General features: G+C 42.1%; 1 protein-coding gene across 10 annotated transcripts in view; it reads left to right on the forward strand.

The window, feature by feature from the left end:
- The window catches only part of FOXP1 (forkhead box P1), a 1,129,017-nt gene that overhangs the window by 63,018 nt on the left and 1,041,734 nt on the right, over nt 1-24,265 (forward strand). For all 10 annotated transcript variants that reach the window (XM_085624906.1, XM_085624905.1, XM_085624913.1 and 7 more), the window contains exon 2: nt 6,416-6,487. The gene's annotated coding sequence lies outside the window, so the exon portion shown is untranslated. The remainder of the gene's footprint in view (nt 1-6,415; nt 6,488-24,265) is intronic.

Genomic DNA, 24,265 nt, shown 5'->3' on the forward strand with positions numbered 1-24,265 from the left:
CGGGGGCCAACAACCCCTCCTGTTACCTACAGTAAGAACTAAACAGCTGAATTACTGAGAGGTCATATGAGGCCCTGCCCCCTTTCTCCACCACTCTGGAAAACGCATCTCCTGACACACTACTGGTTGGGGGGTGAAGTCCCCTTAGATGTTGAGGGTCCTTGGGGACCAAGAACCCATTGTCTTATTTCCAGTAGGTCTCACACAATGGGATTGCTGAGAGCTCATGGGAGGACCTGCCCCCTTTCTCCACCACTCTGCAAATATGCCTCCTGGTGCACTACTGGTTTAGGGATAAAGTCCCTTTGATGCTGAGGGTCCTTGGGGGCCAAGAACACCTCCTTTTACCTCCAGTAAGTCCCACAAAGCAGGATTACTGAGAGCTTATACGAGGCCCTGCCCCCTTTCTCCACCACTCTGAAAACGTACCTCCTGGGGCACTACTGGTTGGGGGATGAAGTACCCTTGGATGCTAAGTATTCTTGGGGGCCAATAACCCCTCCCGTTACCTTCAGTAAGTCACTCACAGTGAGATTGCTGAGAGATCATTGGAGGCCCTGCCCTCTTTCTCCACCACTCTGCAAACGCGCCTCCTGGCACACTACTTGTTCGGCTCATGAAGTCCCTTTGGATACTGAGGGTCCTTGGGGGCCAAGAATCCCTCCTATTACCTCCAGTAAGTCCCACACAGCGGGATTGCTGAGTGCTCATGAGAGGACCAGCCCCCTTTCTCCACTAGTTAGGAAATAGAAGTTTTAAAAAACCTTAGAAATTCACTGTAAAAACCAAACGTTGCAGGGATGTTAGAGTTAGGTATTAACATTAAAAACAGTAGATATTCACTGGAAAACAAAGGTTACAGGGACGTTATAGTTAGGAAATAGAATTAAAAGAAAATCGTAGAAATTCACTGAAAAAAACAAAGGTTACAAGGATGTTATAGTTAGGCTCAGATTTCTCTCAAACAAAACCATAGAAATTCAGCAGTTATAGTTACCTGAGCTAACTATAACTTACATCCCCACAAAGCACTACTTATGACCTCACATATTATATCACTCATGACATGGTCAGTGACATCACTGATCACATCATCCACAGAACCACTCACACTCCATATAATTTCTCATACACTCACCCACACACCCACAGAATCATTCACATACCTATTCACATATCCATACAACGTGTCACACAACCACTGACTCATCCATGCAAACACTTACATATCCACTCACTCATACAGCCACTCACACAACCACTCACTCACACAGCTACTCATACAACCACTTACTCATACAACTTACACAGCCATACAGTCACCCATACAGCTACTCACACCCCCACTTAATCAATCATAAAATCACTCAGACAGCCAGTGGCTCACCCATACAGCTACTCAACAGACCTATTGACACCCAAACACTCTCACAACCACTTACATGCCCTTTACTCATTCCTACAAGTACTCCTATAACCACTCACTCACCCATACAGCCACTAACTCTCCGATACAGCCACACACACACACACTAAGTTAATAAACCACCCACTCAGACACTCACTCACCCATATAGCCACTTACACATCCACTCACTCACCCATACAGCCACTCAGTCATCCATACAGCTGCTCACACACCTATGCAGCCACTCACACAGACACTAACTCACTCATACAGCCTCTAATAGACCCACTCACTGTCCAATACAGCCACTCATACACCCATACAGCTACTCACATAGCCAATAACACGTTCATACAGCCACTGATACACCTACTTACACACCCATACAGCAACTCAGAGATCCACTCACACACTGATACAGAAAGTCAGACTGCCACTCAGATGAGATATATTAGAAATAGTATGACTAATTAATACTACAGAAAGAATAGTAATTTAACTTATGCTGTAGCATAGTATAAATCTTTAAGTCTCAGTAATGTTTACAAAACACTTACAGTCACAGGATGATGTCATCAGTAATGTTATTTGAGATGTCATTGATGTCATCAATGATGTCACTGACCATGTCATGAATGATGTAATATGTGGGATCATAAGCAGTGCATTGCAGGTGCGTAAGTTATAGTTAGCTCAGGTAACATAACTGCTAAATTTCTATTGTTTTGTATGAGAGAAATCAGAGTCTAACAATAACGTCCCTGTAACTTTTGTTTTTTCAGTGAAAAAAAAATATATATAGCAAGTTTTATTTTTAGAGTTCAGAGGTGGGTAGTGTTTAGGAGTAGCAAGGTGTTTTAAGGGTGCAAGGATTGGTAGGGAATAGGAGTAGTAAGGGTTATGTAAGGTTCATGAATGAGTAGAGTAGCAGGGATTTTTAGTGTATATGAATATTTAGGAGATTCTTAAAAAAAAATACAAAAGGGAGTATGTGGGGTATTATTCCCAATTAAACACAGAAAAGTTTATATCTAATGAGCCATAGTTTCGAAAGATACATTAAAACGAAATGATAGTAGGTTAAAATAGTTTATATTGAAAATAATTAAACATTAAGCCTAAAAAATAATTCAATATTGTTTTAATTTAATAACCATATAAATTTTAAAAAGTATAAGGGGTTTTATACCCCTATTACAATGCAGAAGCATAGATAGATAGATAGATAGATAGATAGATAGATAGATAGATAGATAGATAGATAGATAGATAGATAGATAGATAGATAGATAGATAGATAGATAGATAGATAGATAGATACTTTTTATTTAATTTTGTAAGTTACATTAAATTGTATTGAGTTAATAAATAACTTATATTAAAGACACTTAAGATTATATTTAATTTAAAACAAATGTTTTATTTTAAGTCAATTTAATAATACATTATAATACAAAACGTTAAATCCAGCTTAAAAATAGAATAATTATGTATATTTTGTAATATGTATATTTTCTTAATATATCATATATAACTACATATCTAGAATATCTGCTAACTGCCAACTTGCCTGCATAGTAAAGTACTCCAGATGTAACATCCAGTAATAAGGCACTCTCGATGTAAGTACCGCGATGTAACAACTGACAACGTAATCCTCTATGAAGTAACAATTAACATTTCAATAATGATTATAAAGTAACTGTGCAATGTAGCAACTTTATAACTTCAACTTCTTTGCCCTTTTTGAAATCTCTAATGGATAGATCAGCAGGATAAATTTGTTAAATGACCCACTCTTGCTGATATTCCACAGATGAATGGACCTTATAAGCATATTATGTTCAACTATATTGACACTGGATTATTAGATCCGGAAAGTATTCTTAACATTCCCCATTTCTCACTTCCAAGTCTATCATGCAAATGAGCTAAGAATTGCTATAAACCTTCCATGACAGTATAGGTATAACTCTGCATGCCATATAATTTACAGATTGAAGGGGCGAGCTTTCAACTAAGTGATATTACATCTGAATTTCTGAGACAAAATTAATTCTCTACTGTCCTTGTAAATCACTTCTTACTCACCACTGTACCCAACCACATCCCAATACATCATCAAAAAACATATTCCACATACACCACAGTATTAAAACCCCTCTCTGAACCTTCCTGCAATATACAAAATCACTATATCTCACACCAAGCTAATCTAGATCAAATTACCCCAATTGACTTCGCACCTAAACCATCCACTGCACAATCTGTTTTAGCACATCAGATAACACCACCCACTCCTAGAACCATTTCCAGATCCTACACCTAACCAAGGTTCTTGCCAAAAAGCACTAACTATGTTGTCTGGATCTAAAAGGAGAGATGCATGCTTCCTCATTTCACCATATCCACCAACAAGCCAATACAAGTGCAAAATGCTAGTTGGTATTCGTTAAGGGGAAAGGGAAATGGAATAAGAGAGAGAAAATAGACACACTTGAGAACACCACTCTGACTGATCAGTTCTGACAGGCACGGATTTCAACTACTGTTCATAGTAGTTATCTTTACTATGTAAGACTGGTTATGCCAATGAATTATACTGCATCTAATTCTATTTATACTGCAAGAAATTCTATTATATACATGCACACACATACATAGCATATATTCTACGTTAGTTCACACAATGGAGTCGATCCTATATGAAACCAAGTTTCTATGCCACCACCAGATCCCATCAAGAAATAGAGACCTTCACTCTGTCACGCCATCTTTTTCAAGATATCCAGTAATGCTATGCACCAGAACGCTAGTCAACAGCATACATCTTTCTTTAAATAAGGTCTTTATTACAGTTTTGCTTGACAAGGCTGCAGGTCACACCATTGGAGCACAACACAGAGAAAGAATTGCTCACACAGCCTATGCCCATACTCCTCAAACATTAAGATGACACATAGAGGCCAGCTTAGATTCAGGGGAAGGTCACAAGGTCCATCCACCCCATTCAGAGCTCCTTTGATGGGGCTGATGGGATTATTCTAGCACACATTGTAAAACAGCACCCACAGTGGCGATGGCCAACAGTACACTATGAGTTAACAGCAGTTGCCAACATTGCACATGCTCAGGTGACAGCTCAAGACCTCCCTAACTCATTCAAAAGCCTTGTTTGCGTTGTATCTTTGCAAGTCTTTCGCACTTCCACCCCCCGGCAAGTAATGTGCTCCTAGTAACACTCTTTTTGTCACATATGTTGTGTTCAGAGGACCTTTCAAACGCGAGAAACTATGCTAAAAGAGATTTAAGCTGAAGATTGATGGCTAATTGGGCCACTTCATGAATGACTACTTTAATTGGTATCAGTGAGAGTCAGAGGTGTTAAATACTTCAAAGTAGAGCATTACCTATGTCTATCTAGGACGAGACGACACCCTGCCATATCAATCAGGAGCTCATGGTTGAGGAGAAGGGCTTCATTTTCCTCAGTAAGGCTGGACCCAATCTGTGCCTTTTTCCTTGATACGTGTCCTTAAAGGATAATGGGGAGTCCGTGAAAAAGCCCAGGAACCGGATCTATGATTAAAGGCAGGGTAGAAAACATATTAAGCCATATCAATTGCCTTTCCTGGGTTTGCTGATACATCCGCTAATGAGGAAAAACTCATTGTTAACATATACTGAATGCATCCAGGTTTGAATGAGGTCACAGCAGGTTCACAGTTTGAGGATGCCTTTCACTGACAACACTTTAAGGTATAGGTGGATGTCATAAATAATAATATACCTTCTAAAGCTAACAATAAACTATGAGACAATCTTTAAGCTCAAATTTCAACTGCAGAGGACAACTTCTTTTGATGAACCTACTGCACCCCTTTCTTCAGACATTCACAACAAAATACTCTGACCCATAAAAAACTGCTCACAAATTAAATAACTAAATACACCTTGTGGGATCTAGTTTACGTAGTCTTGTCACATAACTTTCCTTTCACTGATTTCACTATTATGCATAAGCCTCTACCTGTCCACCCAGGAGCAGAAAAAAGGGGTGTTATTTCACTGTCTACAAGGGTCAGTATTCTACATAGGTTATTAGTGTTGAAAAAAAGATTAGCTGAAGACAGTTGGTTGAATGTGACCTTTGCCCCTGCTAGCGAGACCGGAGTGGATGGAGCTGGATATTAATAAACAAGTGGTTCACCTTTTCATGCGTTGATCCCAATTATGTGAACAGAAAGTGGCAGGCTGTCATGTTTCTGTACAGGTCCCACGTTGCTTTGCATCAGAGAGTACATAAAGTACATTTGGTGTATGTTAAAAGCCCACCACCTCTGGGGTTATTCTTTCCTGTGTTGTAAAGATATTTTTCGGTTATTTGTTTGTGCATCGAGCTACTCACAAACAAGTCTTATGAAATGTTGTTTTCGCTTTGGTCACCACAGTACCAGATATTTGCGGGAACCTCGAATACTCCTGTCCTGGCCGCAGTGTGAAACGTATGGTTGTGATAGAATTGTAGTTATAATTGAAATGCACAAATTGTAAAGTAAGTAAAACACTATTTCTGACAGAATAGAGAGTATCCTATGTGCGCAGTTCGGTGTACGGTTGTGGAGACTACATTTTAGTGGCAGGATGCATTCTGAGGCTGTGACTCACGCAGTTATTTAAACTGAAAATAAACTGATAGTTGTCGAGATAAAACACAGGCTTTTTTTCGGCGAAGAACAAAGCCGCCTCCCTCCCCTCCCCTCCTTCCAGAGGCCCCCGTGCTCTTCTGGGGCCTCGCGCTGACTGGCACGGATAAGCAGGAGTCCTGTGACCTGACTGTTTTTATTAACTGTCTGAAAGTCATTCACCATTAAACACAATTGGATTCATTTGTTTTTTCTTTATTTATGTTCGCACTTTGCCAAAGTGGTGCCTATGGAAACGCCTCAGACGTGCTTGTTATCACTGCTCAGCCAATCACTGCACGCTATTTCTTTTTTCCTGCAGGGTGAGACGATTGACCCTTTTTTGGGTGACTGTAACTGAAGATTGCTTTGCAGAAGTCACTACTTAAACAAGGTAAATTCAAAAAAGTGTACATTTCCCGTGATAAAATCTAATGTCCGCGGAATTGCATTTTGGCTACTACTCACGCACCACCATGTAATAATTACCAACATCATTGCCATTTAATATTGTAAAAATTTACTGAGACATGCTAATGTTGACTTGTTTTTACTCATCGCGTTAAATGAAAGGCAGTCGTGGAAAACGCTCGGCACGTCCTCCATCTAGTGTTATCAGGACTTTAATTAAGTGGGATGAAAAAACTGGGGAGGCCTCTCAAAGAGGCGTGGCCGATGTAATTAAGGACGAGACTTAAAAACACGTAAGCAAAAAAAAATCTGTGCTTAGCATAGGGTGCCACACGAGTGGAAAATGTACTGCTTCTGTCATTGCAGCCAGATAAATAATAGAAGTAACATTCCACCTAGAAAAAGCCAGGACTATTGGCTTTGTCAATGGTTGTTAGTTGAATAAGCTAAAAATGCGACAACTTTGGCTTCCTTGTATATAACATTGAAAATGTTTCACTTCTGAAATTATGAGACAGTGAAAGAACTATAACAAGTCTCTTTGAGGTTACATCAAAGGCAGTGCAGGGTGGGACTGCTGCCAAGTTAAGATTATTTCTTCTTGAGGATGCCGCAAAAATGAGCCCGATAGGGACCCGTCTCAGCACCTGCTTTTCAGAACTGCCAGTGCTGAGTACCGGCAGGACCCGGCCCACTTAAAATCCTGTTATTAAGACGGCACTAAAATGTGCGCTATTTCTGTTGTGTGTTTACGTAAATTACAACTGCTTCTAATCGCTTTTATAGTAAATGACTAACCATGTTAACCCGCATGAAGCTCACAGCAGTCACCCAGTGTCGAAGTCTGCTCTGCTGACTCCGTCTCCTTGACCCCGAAGAACGCTGAGCCTGTTCAGTTGCATCTTATATTTACATGTACATATTCTGCCTTTGAAACTGTGATCTCGAGTCAGTGACTTTTCCCATTATGTGTACAAAGGGCAGTGACGTCGATAAACCTGTTATATATTCGTCAAGAACCAAAGGAAAACATCCTTCACTGTTCATTAGACTCAGCCATACAGTGGTTTCCTTGCTACCGGTCTTTAAAGGGCAGTGACTGCAGTAGCTGCTGTTAAGTACCGTATTTTATGCAGTCACAAGATCCACACAGACAGCGCCAATCAATTCACGTGTGTTCAGGAAATGGACTACTGCGTCTGCTTACTACAGGGCTCCTAACTCACCCTTTAGCCCCACTGAAATTAATCTTAAATGGTCTCACCAGAACCTTTCAATGTCCCAAGGCAAACACCTACTTATCACTAATGTCACATGACGGGCCCCTTTTCAAGACAGAATAGTGCCCTATTATTGTCATAAATTAATATTGTAGGAACTTCTTGACATTGGTCAACAAAGCTATTAATGGTATGCCGTCGACTACCTCTCAGATACCTCAACGCATTACTCTTCATTCACAACTTAAATGCTTCTGAGCACTTCCTAACACCACCCTAATACCTCTGAGCAGCAACCCAAAACGTATCCTTCGACCTGTTAGTACCACATCATAGGATCTATCTTCCTACTGCCAACAGGGCGATTCCTTGGTGCAAGAGCTCACAGACCTCAGAAAAACCATCTCTGGTCACTGGGTACCAATAATGGTTAGCATGCGCTATCAGACCTCAATTGTGAAACAAATATGCAGACATGTCCACTTGTATATAATTTCTTTAAACATTGTTTGTTGCTGCATCAAAATAAAGAATGACACGGAATCCATAGGATGGGAGGAAGAAGCATGTCATTGTATTCTACCTCTTCTTTTCTAGTCTTTAGACTCCCTAGACTTCTCGTCCAAGATCTCCCCTGTGTCAAGTATAAATGCACAATGCAAGGTCTGCCCAGAAGAAGAACAGTGAAAGAGGGAATGAGGACTATAATTAAGAAGAGTAGGACCAATGTAACTTAAGATTACTGGATGTCATCCAGGCATTGCTACTTCATACCTTGTCAAAGTTGTATGAATGATGAGAGTACTTCAGAAGTATTGTTGATCACCCTAAGTACTGTAAAACAGAGATATTTATTTACAGTAATACAAATACAAATATACAATTCCTAATGCATTAGAATACAATCCACAAATAATACATTAACACTTACCACAAAAGGAACATTGCTGCAAAAACCATTAGCAACACCTACCCTCCATTCTGAAGCTTATTATGAGACACAAAAGTAGAAAGGGAAGCTACACACCTCAGCCTTAAGATTCTCTACCTAGGAAGCAACCATCAAGAGCAAAAATACAGAGTCCTCTGTGATACAGGAAATGGAGGATCTTATAGGCCAAAATAATAATTTGTTGCAGTCATCAGCTAAATGTGTTTGTGAATGGATTCTTCCTCTTATGCCCTGTGACAAAGCCGACAAAAATATTTCACAACATCTGAAAACACCATCCAGGATAAATAGGCACAACTCCCCTCACCAACTCCAGAAGGAGAAGAACCCAATCATCAAAAGAGAAAGAGTTCGGATGAATGCATGTAACACATTCTCCTGCTGAAGATGAAAGTTAAAAATCAGCTTTAGGAGGGAGAAGGATGTAGACTTCTCATGAGTAGAGAAAAGAGTTGAAAAAAAGAGAACAAGAGTAGTAGATGACAATGTTTGATTCTCCCTGATGCATTTGAAATAAATCCATGCCCACTCCATTCCATAATTTTATAGCTAATAGGTGCCATTAAAGAGAGGGATAAACCATATGCAAATAAGTCTTAGCCTTGCAAAAAAGGGAAATTAAACTCCTTCTTGAGCTGTGTTCTACTGAAATAGTGTAAAACCCTCTTACTCCAGATCTTGCAGAGGGCTTAAATGAGCAATGGGATGTGGATAAAGTTAAATAAAGGTCAATTACTATCCATCTGAGGGGACCCCCAATCCTAAAATAGTAGGATAGAAGGAAAGCATTGTCATGAAAGTCAAATATTTCCAGCAACAGAATGCAGGAGCAAAGGCAGATGTAATTGACTATTTCCCTCTTCAACAAGAATGTCTGAGAGGATGGACAAATTCAGCTAATGGAATCTGCTCATACATCTCCAAGGCAAGGGCAAAGTTCTCAGAGAAAGGTTGTGACCTCTACCCAAAGTCCCAAATTGTATGCTGAATCGCTACTAGGTGGCTACTTAGGGTCCAGGGTCCTTCTTTAATAAAAATATCAGTTTTCCACTAGATTGTCTTTCTGGATGTCTTTCTGGATGAAGACTGCCACGTCATCCATGTTTGGTAAGGTTTGGAAAAGTTGCCTTAAAGGCATGTGAGGTGACAGCAGTTTCCTTTAGATGGAGAAACTCTTAAAATATCACATTTGTCATCCTCCTGAGCTGGTTTTGACCCGACACACAATCCCTTCTTGCTCACGTCTTTGGTGGCTGTCAAATGTTCTGGGGGACTGAGGCCCCAACCTCTGCTCAGATTCGACAGATCCAGCTACAAACAGAGAAATCATCTGAAGTCCAGAGAGCACGGTACAATGGCTGATTAATTGGCTTGACAGTGAATTGAGAGTGATCTTGATGCAAGGCAATATGAACGCACAGGCTTCGATCTTCTCTGGTATGTAAAGCCACTGGTGAACTAAGGATGCCTTTCTTTAGTAAAGGGGGAAACAGGTCAGGCAGTTCAGACAATAGAGGGTACAAATGTGGTACTAGTTGATGTTGAGGTAAACCTTTGCTGCATTCAGTTGTACACTTTACAGCATCTCACTCACACCCACTGTCTTGGTGGCTTCGTAAGAGGGAGCAACATGTCAGTTAGTTCTGACAGCACACTGTGCAAATGTAGCACTGGTTAATATATGCTACAGTCAACTCTGCACATTTGGAGCATGTCATTCAGACATGCCTAGCAAAGAGGAGATATAAGAGGCATGGATCCATCATAACACTGCTCCAGGCCCAGCAACCATCAAGGTGAGCTGTAGTTTTGAGGAAACAACCATTAAAGGAAGGGTGGATTTACAAAGGAAAATTCCCTTTGGATAGGGGAGATTATGCCAGAGATTAATATTGTAAAAGCCTTCAACCATTGGGACCTGATGGACATTTTCATGTTTGACAAGGACTGCTGAAGTCCTTTGAAGCCATATAAAGAAAATACAATTTATACTGCCTTTTATTTTATATAGACACACAATTATGTCGTGCATTAGGGCTACACTTATGACAAAATATGGGCCTACAAAAATATAACCAACATAAGACTTTGCGCCTACAAAAACAAAGCGTGGATTGAAACAGGTATCCCACATTTACAAAACATTAGTGTTGCATATTCCAAATACGCTACACAATCTTAAAAAAAGAAAGTAGGTGGACTTGAGGAGGGTCTAGAAAGAATGGAGAAAGGCACTCTTCAGTACAGAGCAAGTGGCCACTATCATGAGGCTCTGATTAATTCAATGTAAATACCTCCATAGAGTTTTTAAGACTACTGAAAAATTATGAAAAGAAATTGAATGGTATGAATTGCCTGAAATGTAAGGTAGAAAATAGAGACCATCTCCATAAAGTCTTAAGCTGTATTCACCCACAGCGATGAGGCCGTATTGTGGAACCAGGTGATAGGCCACAGCAAGGCATTTCTGTGGCAGCTCACTTAGCCCGAAAAGTGAACACATCATCTAGGTGCAACACAGGGGCAGCTCCTCCGCAATAGCGGAGGAGCGTTGCTGCACTTGCTCAGAACCAGCAGGTGAAAAATAAAGTGCTATTTTACTATTGTTTTATTTTTCATTTGCGGGCTCTGAGCTAGTATGTGCAGGGATGTGCGGGCCGGGGCATGGGAGGAGGGAGTAGGAGTGCTATGTTCACTTATCATCGGCATGTGTGTTTGGCCAGCCATCTCAGGCCCACCAAACAGACATGCACACTTAGGTGTCAGGCTGGAGAAACAGCACAGACTCCCTGTCCATTGCGGAATGTCTTTTCAGCCCACTCAGGGTAATCCCCTTGCTGCTCTCATAGCATGAGAGCAGCACAGGGATTGCATAGGGATTCTGATGCTGCCCTAGTGCCTGCTGGGACAAGGAAGACTGAGGCGCGACGCGGAAGGCGGCCGGCAGCTCTAAGTGAGTGGATTTAAAATAAATTATTAACCCCCTGCTGCCCCTACCATGCTCCCACCCGCCCACCACCTTTTCATTGTGTCGGCCGCCACTGGTGCAACATGACTCTTTCTTGGAGTGGCACAACACTAATAATATTTAATACATACTGTTTCTGGATGGCTACCCAGCTCTGTTGTCTTTTGCCTCTGCTTCCACAGCAAATGAGCATTCACAAAGCCAATACTGGTGAGCGGGTTGTGCCAGCAGAACTGTTTATGATGTGCATGGTATTCTTTTACTTTGAAACTATTCCTAAAGGTCCTTAATTATTAGCTGCCAATTCCCAGATTATTTATGTTTCACAGCTAAATCATTCATTTGGGTTAAATTATGCCCAGGGAGTTGGAAACACATATTTTGAGAAAAAGGACTAGACCTAATGCAGATTGAAGCATTCCAACTTACACAAATTTTATAATTTTATCTTGGGAATTGATAGTCTCTTAGGAGCTTTCTCACTTTCGTATGAATCTAGTTTCAAATCATTTTTATTCAGCATGGTTGGCAAGAATGCATCACAATTTGTTATGTCTTCTCTGTGGATTGACAAAAATCCATCTACATTTCTCAAGCAAGTTCTGGCATAGTATGTGCACACACCCTCTGATATAACTGGTCTCCCACCTAAGTATAAATTTACTGTAGTTGGTGAAGCAGAGGGATCCTTACTAGGATTTTAGGAGCTAAGTTACTACAGAATGGTTTGCTTTTACACAGTCTGTTTCTCCATTAGTGGATGGAAGATATGGTTACGGCAATTTAACATTATACAGCTTAATAACAATGCTCCATTATGGCGTTCAGCTTTCCTTCCTAGTGCTTTTCATGATCAACACAGTAGCACCCAGGTAGGGGATGGTATTAGGCAACAAGGTAACATTTTTGGAGATGGCTATATTATTTTGTTTGCCGAGCTGTATGAGATCTTCTTCTCAAATATCTCCAGATTAGAGACTTTTTCCAAAAGGTGGACAAAGTCAAAATGACATTTACTCAAAAGCCACTCCTGGATCTAGTTTTTAAGAACGGAAACCAAAAACTTAGTGAGTAGTACCTAATTTGTTCTGAGGGCCATGCTCACTTCTTATGTTTACAGATCTATTGGTAGGACAAGCTATATTGTGATATAAATATTTCCTCCTTTAAGCAGTTGATTAGTTATGGGCATGAACGATTACTGAGAGCAAGCCTTAAGATTCAGTACCATAAACCCATATATAAAAATTAGTTTTGTATGAATGAGGTTGGCATTCCAGCTCAGCTTGTCCTCGACAGCGGGAAGGTACAGGTCTTGTACACGTTTGCACTAATTCTTCATATGTTATCCAGGAATCTCAAAATAATAATCCAGTTCTCCTGTCAGCTTGTTGTGCTAGGTAATGATCATAATTAGAACGACCTGAAACACAACCATAAGTCAAGTTTCTTTCCATAGTAATTGCCAGACTCTGTGTTGCTGCAACTTGTATAAACCCTGGTCCTCAATCAGACTGGCAAAGATGGTTAAGATTTATTTCATCTTTTCATATAGAGATTTCCTTGTATAGATGTAAAGGTAATGCAGCTGGAAGAGGAGTTTAATGAATTTGGGGTCCACTTGAGAACTGTGCATATTGAAGTCCATAGTAATTACAGTATATTTCTTTAATCCTTTCTTTCAGGGTGGTATCAACATTTCATTAGGCATTAGCTTTATGAGTTCAGTGTAAGATTTTAACCATCTATTGATTTGTTTCGTAAACATTTGCTATTGTATTGCATTATTTTATATTTAGGTAATGCTGTTTGTAAATATGGAGATTTTGCATCAAATGTGTCTTTATTTTTATATTCATTTAATCAGTGGTTCCAACATAGTCTTAGAAATTGTGTTTCTTTTATCATCTCCATTTTCTCAACGTGTGTGTACCAAACTCTACAAGTGCTTCATGTGTTCCTTGTTCATTTCTCTGTACAATAGTGACCAACCTGTGAAAAGTCTCACACTAGCTGTGAATGTCATTAGACCAGGCACATATATATTTAATCGAGTAACAGTAATTGATCTGTAACTCCCAACACACAAATGTACACAGCATAATGACTTACAATGCATCTCAACTTATAGTTAATACAAGAACATAACTTATGATCTCTGTTCTCCCATGACTTGACATAGAGTTGTTACTCACCTAACGTTCCCGCACATAAATGTTTACTGTATTCAACATTGTTTCCTCAAATTGACATTAAAACTTTTACTCTTTTATGTAACACGTTAACATTAATTATACCACTTGTGCATATTTGTTCTAAAACACAGATTTAGAAGAACACACCCCATCCACCTGCACAAGCAGAAAAACTGCTGAGAGCCCTATTGTTTCACCTGAACATATGCTTCTTAAGCGCCATGAAAATATGAGTCTGTTCAGAAAAGTCCCCTTTGGTTGGACAGTGTTCCCTACCCTCCCTCCAATAACCCTCATAGAAAAGTGGCAGCCCGCCTCAGGGATTGCAGCAAGAATTTAATCAACACATATTTGATCAAATTCTCAGTTATTTTCTTGCTGGCTTGATGGTCTCCATTACACCTCCTTGAAAGAGCTATCAGAGTCAGGGGGTGGCTGGTCATATTTGCGTTTAGCCTGGCCCAATGCAAATGCAGTCCCACCCACCCACCCAGCAAGGTGGATTGTAGTATTGCACCACAATACTACATTCTTGAGTCCATTAATTGAATACTGTACCTCATGGTGATTGAAACTGCAATAATGGATTGTCTTCTTGGCAAGGATTTGTATAGTTGCATGATTGTGGTTAGAGACAGAAGGAAAATCTGTCTGCTCTAGCTCAATCATGGGAGGGAATTTATCTCTGGGACCTCCTATAATACTGTCCATGTCATCCCCAATCCATGCACATTTTGTTTGCATGTGGGATACATTGTATTTGTGGAAATACTTTCTTTTTTGTTTTATAACATTATTGAACTTTTTAGACAACAAATCACAGGACAATTGCACCAAAATACCTATGTCCACAAAAGCATGTGTAATAGCAGCAGTGACAGTGTACGTAAATGCACAAATATCCTCACCATCAGATGATAAAGGCCTTTCTAGAGGAGTACATCAACAAGAGGGCGTATGAGTGGAAGGCGATGTTGAGAGACTAATATAAATTGACATATAATATGATACTGGGAAGTAGAAATCAGGGGAGAAAACAATCATGCAAGTGTTAAGAATGCAGGTTTGCATATTATTGTCATATCTTATTGAATGTATTGGTTGTGTTTTCTGTGCATGTTTTTTTGCAAGATATGTCTATCCACTCAAATCTTGTAGTAAGGTATTCATGCTTGGTCACTGATGTATTTCCCAATTCTACACACCTACTTCTGCAAGTACTATTTCCCTTAATAAGTGTGACATTTTGTTCTGTTTGTTGGGTGTACTATTAGACTTAATGGCATAGTAGGTCCATGACCCCTCACACTGTTTCAGCATTTGTGACAAGTGCAAAGTCCATAAGAATCCCATCTATACCTAAGGATGTCTTACACTGCCTGAGTTGGGACTTTTACCGATTGTGGTCTTGAAGGATATAGTCAAACTCATCCTTTTAACTATGCCATAATTTCTGATATTTTTCAGTGCATGCTTTATAATGAAATAGTGAATGCTTATATTTGAATTGAAAGAAAATTGCCCACATTGCCGCAATGTCTGGGTGCTGGTTTGTTTTTGCTCATTGATACCAATCTTAAATCCACTGAGATATAGCAACACACCCTGGAAGCAGAGATTTCTTTTCATTAGCATGGTAAACCATTTATTCCCCCTGATTCTCTACATTCTGCAGTGCAGTTAACTATGCTCACTAAAATTGATGGGGGCAATGACATTTACCCATTACTGCAAGCTGCAAATTATTGTTGGCAAAACTGGGTGGCCATTTTGGATGATGCAAGTGACATTCAAGATCTAATGTTTATATCAGTTGTTTATCAATTGGAGCAGACAGTATCACATAAGATAAGCATGCTTTAATTATGCACTGTAGTGAATCTGCATTGCTTATGCACCACAGTTGATCAAACAGACAAAGGGTGATGGGAGGATGCTTGCAATAATCCTAACTACTGACAATCGCACGGGCGTAGCATTCCATTCGCTCATTCTTTTGCCCAGCATGCCACCTCAGATTAGGCCCAGCCGTATGCAAATCCGTCTTGACCCTGCCCCAGTAGAAACAGTCCAGCCTGAACTGCCAAGCCAGGTCCTTTCTGAACCAGAACACAAGCAACTCAAGACCGGCTGATGAGCTCTTATCAGGGCAAAACTGGTCCTAGGTTACTTGTGTTCCGCTTCGGAGAGGACCTGGCTTGGCAGTTCAGGCTGGACTGTTCCCATGAGGAGCAGGGTCAAGGTTGATTTGTATATGGCGGAGTCCTGTGCCACTGAAACCAAGGTATACCTGGCTGATGGGCCCTTATCAGGACAAAACTGGTTCTAGGTTGCTTGTTTTCTGGTTTGGTGAGGGCCTGGCTGGCAAATCAGGCTGGACTGTTCTTTTGAGGAGTAGTTTCATGGCTGATTTGCATATAATTGTGTCCATACTGAGGTGGCATAATGAGCAAAAGAACGATGTGTTGAGGTGTCAGTGGTTAGACAAATTGCCAGCATTCCTCCAATCACATTTTGAGTGTTTGATATGCACAAAGTTTGTCATTGGGTTTGTAAAGGCAGTTTGTATTATTTAGAGATTGTGACCCGTTTCAATTGATTGGCATCTACCTATATCTTGTCACCTCAGGGCAAAGAAAGCCAAAGAACACTTAAAAAAAATAATAGTTTAAATAATCCATACAGGCTGAATAACCACTCAGCAACAGAAATGCAGTTTTTATTCCAGGCCACAGCAGTCTATTTCCAAACTTTGGACCAGTGGTAAAGTTTGGCAGGTGGTTGTCCACAGGACAGGGTGGTGGAAGACAGTACGTCCTTCAATCCGATGGACTACCACCTGCCAAATTTAGGAAACAATACAGGCCAAGCGAAGACCTCTATACCTTCAGAGGAACTGACTCTGAACTGAGCAAGGGTTTGGCAGAGAGGATTCTTTGTCACATTTGTGACTGAGTACCCTGTCCCCTAAACTCCTAAATCGTGGCCTTAGTTATTTTGTTGGGATTCCACTGGTCTCTTCCCAGATGAACCAGCCTGAATTGCACATGAAATGAGCTCTTAATTATCCGAAGATATTAACAAATATCCAAACCTTTATATTCTCACAAATGTCTAGAATAAATGTGAAAATAGTGCTGGGAGCTGTTACTAAAATAAAAATCATTAATGATCCTAAATACTCCAGCTTTGCTAACAACTAGCTCCTGTTTAAGACTTCAGTTAGATGCTGTATATCAATAATGACTTACGGTGTTTCTTGAAATCATGCTAATAATGTTGTATTCCATGAAAAGAACAAGCAGCGTCCTTATTGCCCAGCATCACTTTGTAACACTGATGGCACATTTACGCTAATGTACTGCCTTCTCGGTTACTTGGTTACTTTGGTTGCAGCTGAACAGCATGTGTTAGTGAAAGGACAGAATACAGCAGCGCAAACAAAGCTGACAAATGTGCGCCTCGATTCTGCTGATTACAGTCACGTGCCCTCGAATATGATGCTTCTGGACAAGGCTTTGAGTAGTTACTGTTTGCAGTAATTGAGGACTATGGCTACTATCCCTCTTACTACCTCTTTTCACCATGCTTTGTGAACCATTCATCCCTCAGATCAATGGTGAAAACAATACTCTACAGGGCCCGGATTACAGATAGGCGCACTTGCCATGTTTGCGCTATGGCGCACCTTAAAGCAGGTGCGCTGACCGCAAACATGGAAATGTACCCTATCGGGAAGAATGCACTGCCCTTGGAGCAGCCCCCTGGGCAGCACATTCAAGAGAAATACAGAGCCGCTGTTTAAAAGCATATCCATGTTTCTCTGTGCAGGCAGCAACCCTGCCTGCACTTTTAAGAGGAATTGGAGATCCCCTTGCAGGCGGGTGCAGTGAGTGACTGCACCGTGACTGCACCCGCCTGCAAGGGGATGTTCAGGAGGCCCATGGGACCCAGTTTGATCCTTTTAGAGGGCTGCATTTAGAAGGCGCACTGAAAGTGCTCCACCTTTTCGTGGCGCACTGAAAGGCATGTTTTGGTTACCTCTGCACCCATAAATAAATAAATAACACTAAGGGGGCACCCAGGACTGATGCCTAGGCAGGGATTCTGGGGAATAATAAAAAACAACAAATCCAACTGCCTGAAAACCATTTCTTTAATATGGCGTAAAATCTCAAACATCTAGTAGGGATATATATCTCCTCATCCGTAGGGAGCTAAAGTGAGTGGGCGATTAAGGAAGCCTACATTAAGAATAATTAAATGTCAAATGTAATATCATACTATCAAAACATCTATGATCAATTTATTTTAAATATGTATTGTACACAAAATATATATATTCACACATATCAATGTATCAATAAACGTCGATACTCAATAAAATTCATACACAGAAAAAAAGTGATAAGTGCCCCTATGAGTCAGAAACATACTTCATTGTTGTTGTAAACAATCTGCCCCACAGTTCCATACATTCATTCCAACCGAGCTCTCATATTCACACTCATATTCAAGCACATTAACAAGACAAAACATAACAAACCAACTGACCAAGTACATAATACTAATACATTACCATAAATACCCAAAATGCCAACATAGGGATCTATTAGGATGGCAGGCAGATGGCCGCCGCTGGGCCGGCGGCGGACATCCGCCCGCGATCGCAACCCTGAAAACCGCCGGTCCCATTAGCATGGCGCTGACGACTGCGGCGGTGAGAATCTCCGCCCGCCACTTTTCTGCCGGTACCAGTCCGCACGCATGTCTAGCGGGTGGAACTGGCCCGCTACAATGATGCCGGTGCAGGGCCAGGCTCCGCCAGCATAATTATGATGCCGGCAGTAGCCAGCCTTTCCGCGGCGGTGGAACCGCCATGGAAAGGCATGCGGAGAATGTCTCCGGGGGCCCATTGCGGGCCCCTAATGTGTTGGTGACATGCATGACATGCTCCTTTTCACACCGCGGCAGTGTTGCTGGCAGCAGCAACCACCGCACTGTTAATCGCCAGAATCCGACCACCGTGGTCGGATTTCGACTGCGGAGCATCCTAATTGGACCGGCGGTTATGCCACGGTCCTTGCAGGCGGTCTTTTCCCGAAACCATGGCGGTCGGGGAGATTTTCAGACCGCCATCCTAATAGACCCCATAGTGTTTACCCACATTAGTTCCTGTACATCACTATGTTGATGTCAACAATTGCTGTTGTTCTTTCTTTTAAATTTTGATAAAAAAATTTGAAACATTGTTGTCAATCAGTATTGTTCATACAATGTGCCGACGCGCATTTCAGTGGGAGACCAGAGGATATGGTCACACCTTCTTCAGGGCGCTTCAAGGATAGAAGTATGGGGCAGCAGAAAAGGATGTCTGGACATTGGCACCATATAGGCCCAAGACCATATAAATGTGTGGCCTCACTCCCGTGTCTACCCAGATGCAGATGCTAAAAAACCTCAAGTGGGAGAAATGAAAAAGTGGCACTGGCACAACAGCACAGCGAAAAACAGCCCAATAGATATACAGAAAACGTCTTGGGGGGACAAACTCCAATACAGTTTAGATAAGAACCATCATGGGTGTGAAATTAGCTCAGAGGGAGAAATCTAGCGGTCCTCAAAATGCGGGATTCCTTCTCTCTGCGATATGGTCGCTGCCGTAGTTGGTGGATTCCAGGTGACCCTGTCTGGAGTCCAGATGGACACAGTATCAAAGATCGTGCTGAGATCAAGAAGAATCAGCGCGTCCATCGCACCCTCATCTAGGAGCCATCTCAGATGTTCTGTGGCCCTTAGGAGGGCGGATTCAGTGCTGTCTCCTGTCCTGAACCCCGTCTGAGAGGGATAAAAATACTCTTGAGAGTCTATTAAATTATAAAGTTGTCTGTTAACATGCTTTTCCATTATGTTCGCCATAATGGGAAGCATTGATACTTGTCTGTAATTAGACCAGTTATTAGGGTCCAGATTCTCTTTCTTCAAAAGGTGCTGAACCAAGGCATGTTTCCATGGCTGCAGGATTTTTCCTTGTGTAAGGGAGGTTTTCAAGAGTCCTACTAGAACTAGCAAAATATCAGGCTTTAAGGCACTTATCTAGCATGGAGGGAGATGATCTCGAGGCGAGCCAACCTAATTGAGGTCAGTAATTTCAAGAACACCGGCAGTTCCACAGTGTTCCAGCAATTCAGTTTCGGCAGCGCTTGTACCGAGATCAGCCCTGTCGGGTCCTGTCTTTCCAGCGGGGCATCACTAGTACTAGGTGACCCTGAATTCTTCTCCCCGATCTTAAGAGAAGCCTGAATATCTGTAACCTTTTTGACTAAGAAACAAGCTAATTCGTCATGCTGAACCTGCAACAAGACTGGTAGAGATATGATTTTATTAGAGTCAGAGAGCTCTTTCACCACTTTAAAAATAGTTTTTGGACAATTATGACCAGCATTGATTTGGTTCATGCAAAATGTAGCACAGTCCACACTACAAAGCCTGTGATACTTTTTTAGGGCCATTATATATCTCATCTTACTCTTCTCATTATTGGCCCGTCTCCAAGATACCTCTAAGGCTTTACACCTTGACTTCTCTGCCTTTAACTCCTTTGTGAACCAAGGAGCTATTGTGTGAGATCTGGCTGGGCGACTTACTTTGGATGGAAAATTGTTTCCAGCGCTTCCCTCAGCCAGACATCCGTCCCAGGTTGGTCTAACGCAACCATTTGACATAGTTCCGGAAGTGTATTTATCAATTGACTATTGAGGTCTGGGATATCAAGTTTCAACCAACATTATATAAAAGAAAATGCTTGACACTTGAAATGAAGAATGTTATGTGGAAATCTTACTTTATCCTTTGTGTTAGAAATGGGATTTTTGGTAGGCTAAGGCACGTGCCAAAGCCAGGCAGAAACACCACTCTAGTCAGGATAAGGGAGTTACACTCCTAAAATAACCCCTGGTCACTCCTTGGTAGCTTAGCACAAGCAGTCAGGCTTATCTTAGAGGCAGTGTGTAAAGCATTTGCACATAACCAACAATAATCCAGTGTACTCACTACAAAAGGACACCACACCAGTTTCGAAAAATATCCAATATTTTTATATATTTAAGACAAGACCAAAAACAATAAAAAATCTACAATACAGTACTTAAAAATCTTTGGTTATCAAAATATGCTTGAAAAACAGTTCCTTGAGGTCAATAGCTCCATCCGGGGCTATCACGGCATCGTGAGCAAACAAATCCAAACAGTTCTGGCTGACCGCGGTGTCGTGGGCCAGCTACGGTGTCAGAAAGACCCACAAACAGTACCTTTTAGAAATGCAGGGCGTCAACGACCTCTCGTTAAGCTTCCAAAAGGACAGCGTCCGCAGGCATCGGTTTTCGGAGGTCGTGCGGGAGTTGTCTGGGCCCTCGAAGTCACACGCGTTGCAGATCGATCTCCTCTCTGTTGGAGTCAGGAGCGCTGGCGTTGGCAGGCGTCGGGTGCTGCGGTGCGAAGTGCAGCGGTGAGGCGTTCGGTGCCCTCAGGTCGTAGTGTGAACACGGCTCAGTGGTGGCATCAGATGGCGGCGTCGGTGAGACCAGGGTCGCAGTGTGAGGTGAAGGCGGTGCTCATCGTGGTGCTGGCAGGTCACGGTGCATGCAGCGACGTCGTCGTGGCTGAAGTGCTGTCGGCTGATGAACTGGAGTCAATGGCGCCGGCGTCGGTAGGCCAAGGCTGCAGTGCGGGATGAGGGCGGTTCGTCGTGTAACTTTACGAGCGGTGCCCTCGGACCACGGTGCAAGCAGCGGCGAAGATTTCGGCATGGAGCGGCGGCGGGGATGCCAAGGCGTCATCATGAAGCGAGGCGGTGCGGCATGCGGTGCCCACAGGTCGTGGTGTGAGCAGCGGCTTGGTGGCGGCATCAGCAGGCAGTATCGGTGAGACCAGGGTCGCGGTGCGGCGGTGCCCTCTGCGGTGCTTTGAGGACACGGAGTCGGTAGTGGAGTCGTAGTTGTCGTCGGGTTGCTTTTCTTCTATTGCAGCACAAAACACACAGTTCCCAGTGCTGAGGCAGAAGAGCTTGAAGTCTTTCCTGTCCCTGAGACTTCTTGAACAGGGGAGAATCTCTACCTCGAGCCCTTGGAGAAACTCACAAAGTTGATTGCAGAAAGTTCAGTCCAGCCCTTTCACTGCCCAAGACAGAAGCAGCCACTGCAGGCCAACACATCAAAGCACACAGCAAAGTGGTAGTTCCTCCTCACAGCTTCTCCAGCTCTTCTTCTTGGCAGTCTTCATGGTCCAAAAGAGTTCTAAAGTTCAGATATGTTTATATCCCAAAATCCTTTGATCTCTTAGGCAGAGAGTGTCTGTGCCCAGCCAGAACCAGTTCTGCCTTCTCTGGTGTGATTTCCTGGCAGGAGGTGGAGACAGCATTGTCAGAGGCAGACCAGGCCCTTTGCGGTGCAAGGAAATCTCCTCCCCCTTCCCCCATTGCAGCCCAGGTATATTCAGCCCTTTCCTGACCCACCTAGACTATCTGGAGCCACTCCTGCTCCCCCAGCCTTCTGTCATCCAAAACCCAGACAGGCAATCCACATTCCAGCAGAGGCACATGGGATGCCTGAGCAAGAAATACCTACTTTCTAAAAGTGGTATTTTTAAACACAGAATGTAAAAATCACCTTCACTACAAGATGCATCTTTAGATTCTGAGTTCAGGCATACTAAACTTTATTTTCCTACCTAATTCCCCGGGCCAGTTTTGTCTATAAGATCTTATAAACAAACTCCACATTCTGCCCTATGGGGAACAAGTAGCCTTGCAATAGTGAAAAACGAAATTGGCTGTAATTCACTATCAGGACATGCCACACACACCAGAGCATGTCCTGCCTTTCACATATACTGCACACTGCCCACCAGGCCAACTTGGGCCTACCTGAGGGGTGCCTGAATGTAAGAAAAGGGAAGGTTAGGGACTGGCAAGTGTGTGCACTGGCCAAGTCGACATGGCAGTTACAAACTGCGCGCAGACTCTGCAATGGCAGGTCTGAGTTACCTTTTTAGGGCTACTCACGTGGGTGGCAGAATCAGTGCTGCAGGCCCACTAGTAGCATTTGATTTACAGGCCCTGGCTCACTCAGTGCACTTTATTAGGGATTAACAAGTGAATCAAATATCCAATCCTGGAAACACCAATCCATAACACAATTTACACAGAGAACATATGCACTTTAGCACTGATTAGTAGTGGTAAAGTGCCCAGAGTCCTAAAACCGTCACAAACAGGTCAGGAAAAAAAAGGAGGAAGAAGCAAAAAGTTTGGGGATAACCCTGCAAAAAGGGCCATTTCCAACACTTTGCCCTAGAAGAATTATGATATCAAAAATAAATGTTATGATATGTGCTTCTTACTTCAGAGCAAAACCTTTCTGATCTCCTCAGTAACTCAGGTAGGAGGATTAGCATAAAACATGGGAAACAACCATACACCATTACGCTAACACACATTGAAATCATAAAATAGATGATAAGTGTGTTGTGACATTAGGACCAAATCATTTTGTAAAAAAATGTATTTGTTTGTTGATTATTTGGAAATAAGAACAAACATCACAAAAAAGAAACATTACATAAGTGAAGAAAAAAACCAAGGAATGAATTTATGGTGAGTAGAGACTTACAATCTGTGCATTCCTGTAAAATAAAGAGGAAACTACAACGATAGACATGTACAGAGGTAAATGGTGCTAGCGAGGAGGGAATGTGAGGTAGGAAGTCAATCAATGATGTGGGGAGTATCTAACAACCATACAGGAAGGGCAGATGTCCAGAAAGTAGGACTCGTTCGAGGGGGGGGGGGGGGCTGTTGCAGTGGGGACTCCTTCCAATCACACTATTTTTGGGGCTATGTAGGCATTTCGTTCCGTAGAAGTGTGCAAGTTGGATCGGGATGTGCCTCAGGTTTGGACAGGCAGCCCATCATCAGGTGAGTGAAGCAATAAGTAGTTATGCAGGGGTTGCCATATATTTTTAGGCCTGGAAGTGGGAGGATTCTACGTAGCATAAGTGTCACTCATAGTGTCGCAGCACACTAGGTCACGGATCCATCCCTTGATCGTTGGAAGTGATGTGACACCCCAGTGCGAAGATACCTGGTGCATCGCTAACAAAAGTGCAATAGCGGTATAATGGCGAACTCCAACGAGGAGTGTTTTAACATAACCTAACAGTGCCAAAGGGGGAGATGGAGCAAGCTCTATTTCAACCATTAGTGATAAAGTACGGAAAACTTCTTCAATAAAGGTAAGTATCGGCGCACAGTTCTACGCCAGGTGTGAGAAATCTGCGTGGTCCTAGGCACATCTGGTGCAGCATTGTGATTTAGTGGGCTCAAATTTGGCTAGTAAATAAGGGGTAGGCTATGCACTATGTAGGTATC

The sequence above is a fragment of the Triturus cristatus genome, chromosome 9 (genome assembly GCF_964204655.1).
Source record: "Triturus cristatus chromosome 9, aTriCri1.1, whole genome shotgun sequence".
NCBI classification, from domain to species: domain Eukaryota; kingdom Metazoa; phylum Chordata; class Amphibia; order Caudata; family Salamandridae; genus Triturus; species Triturus cristatus.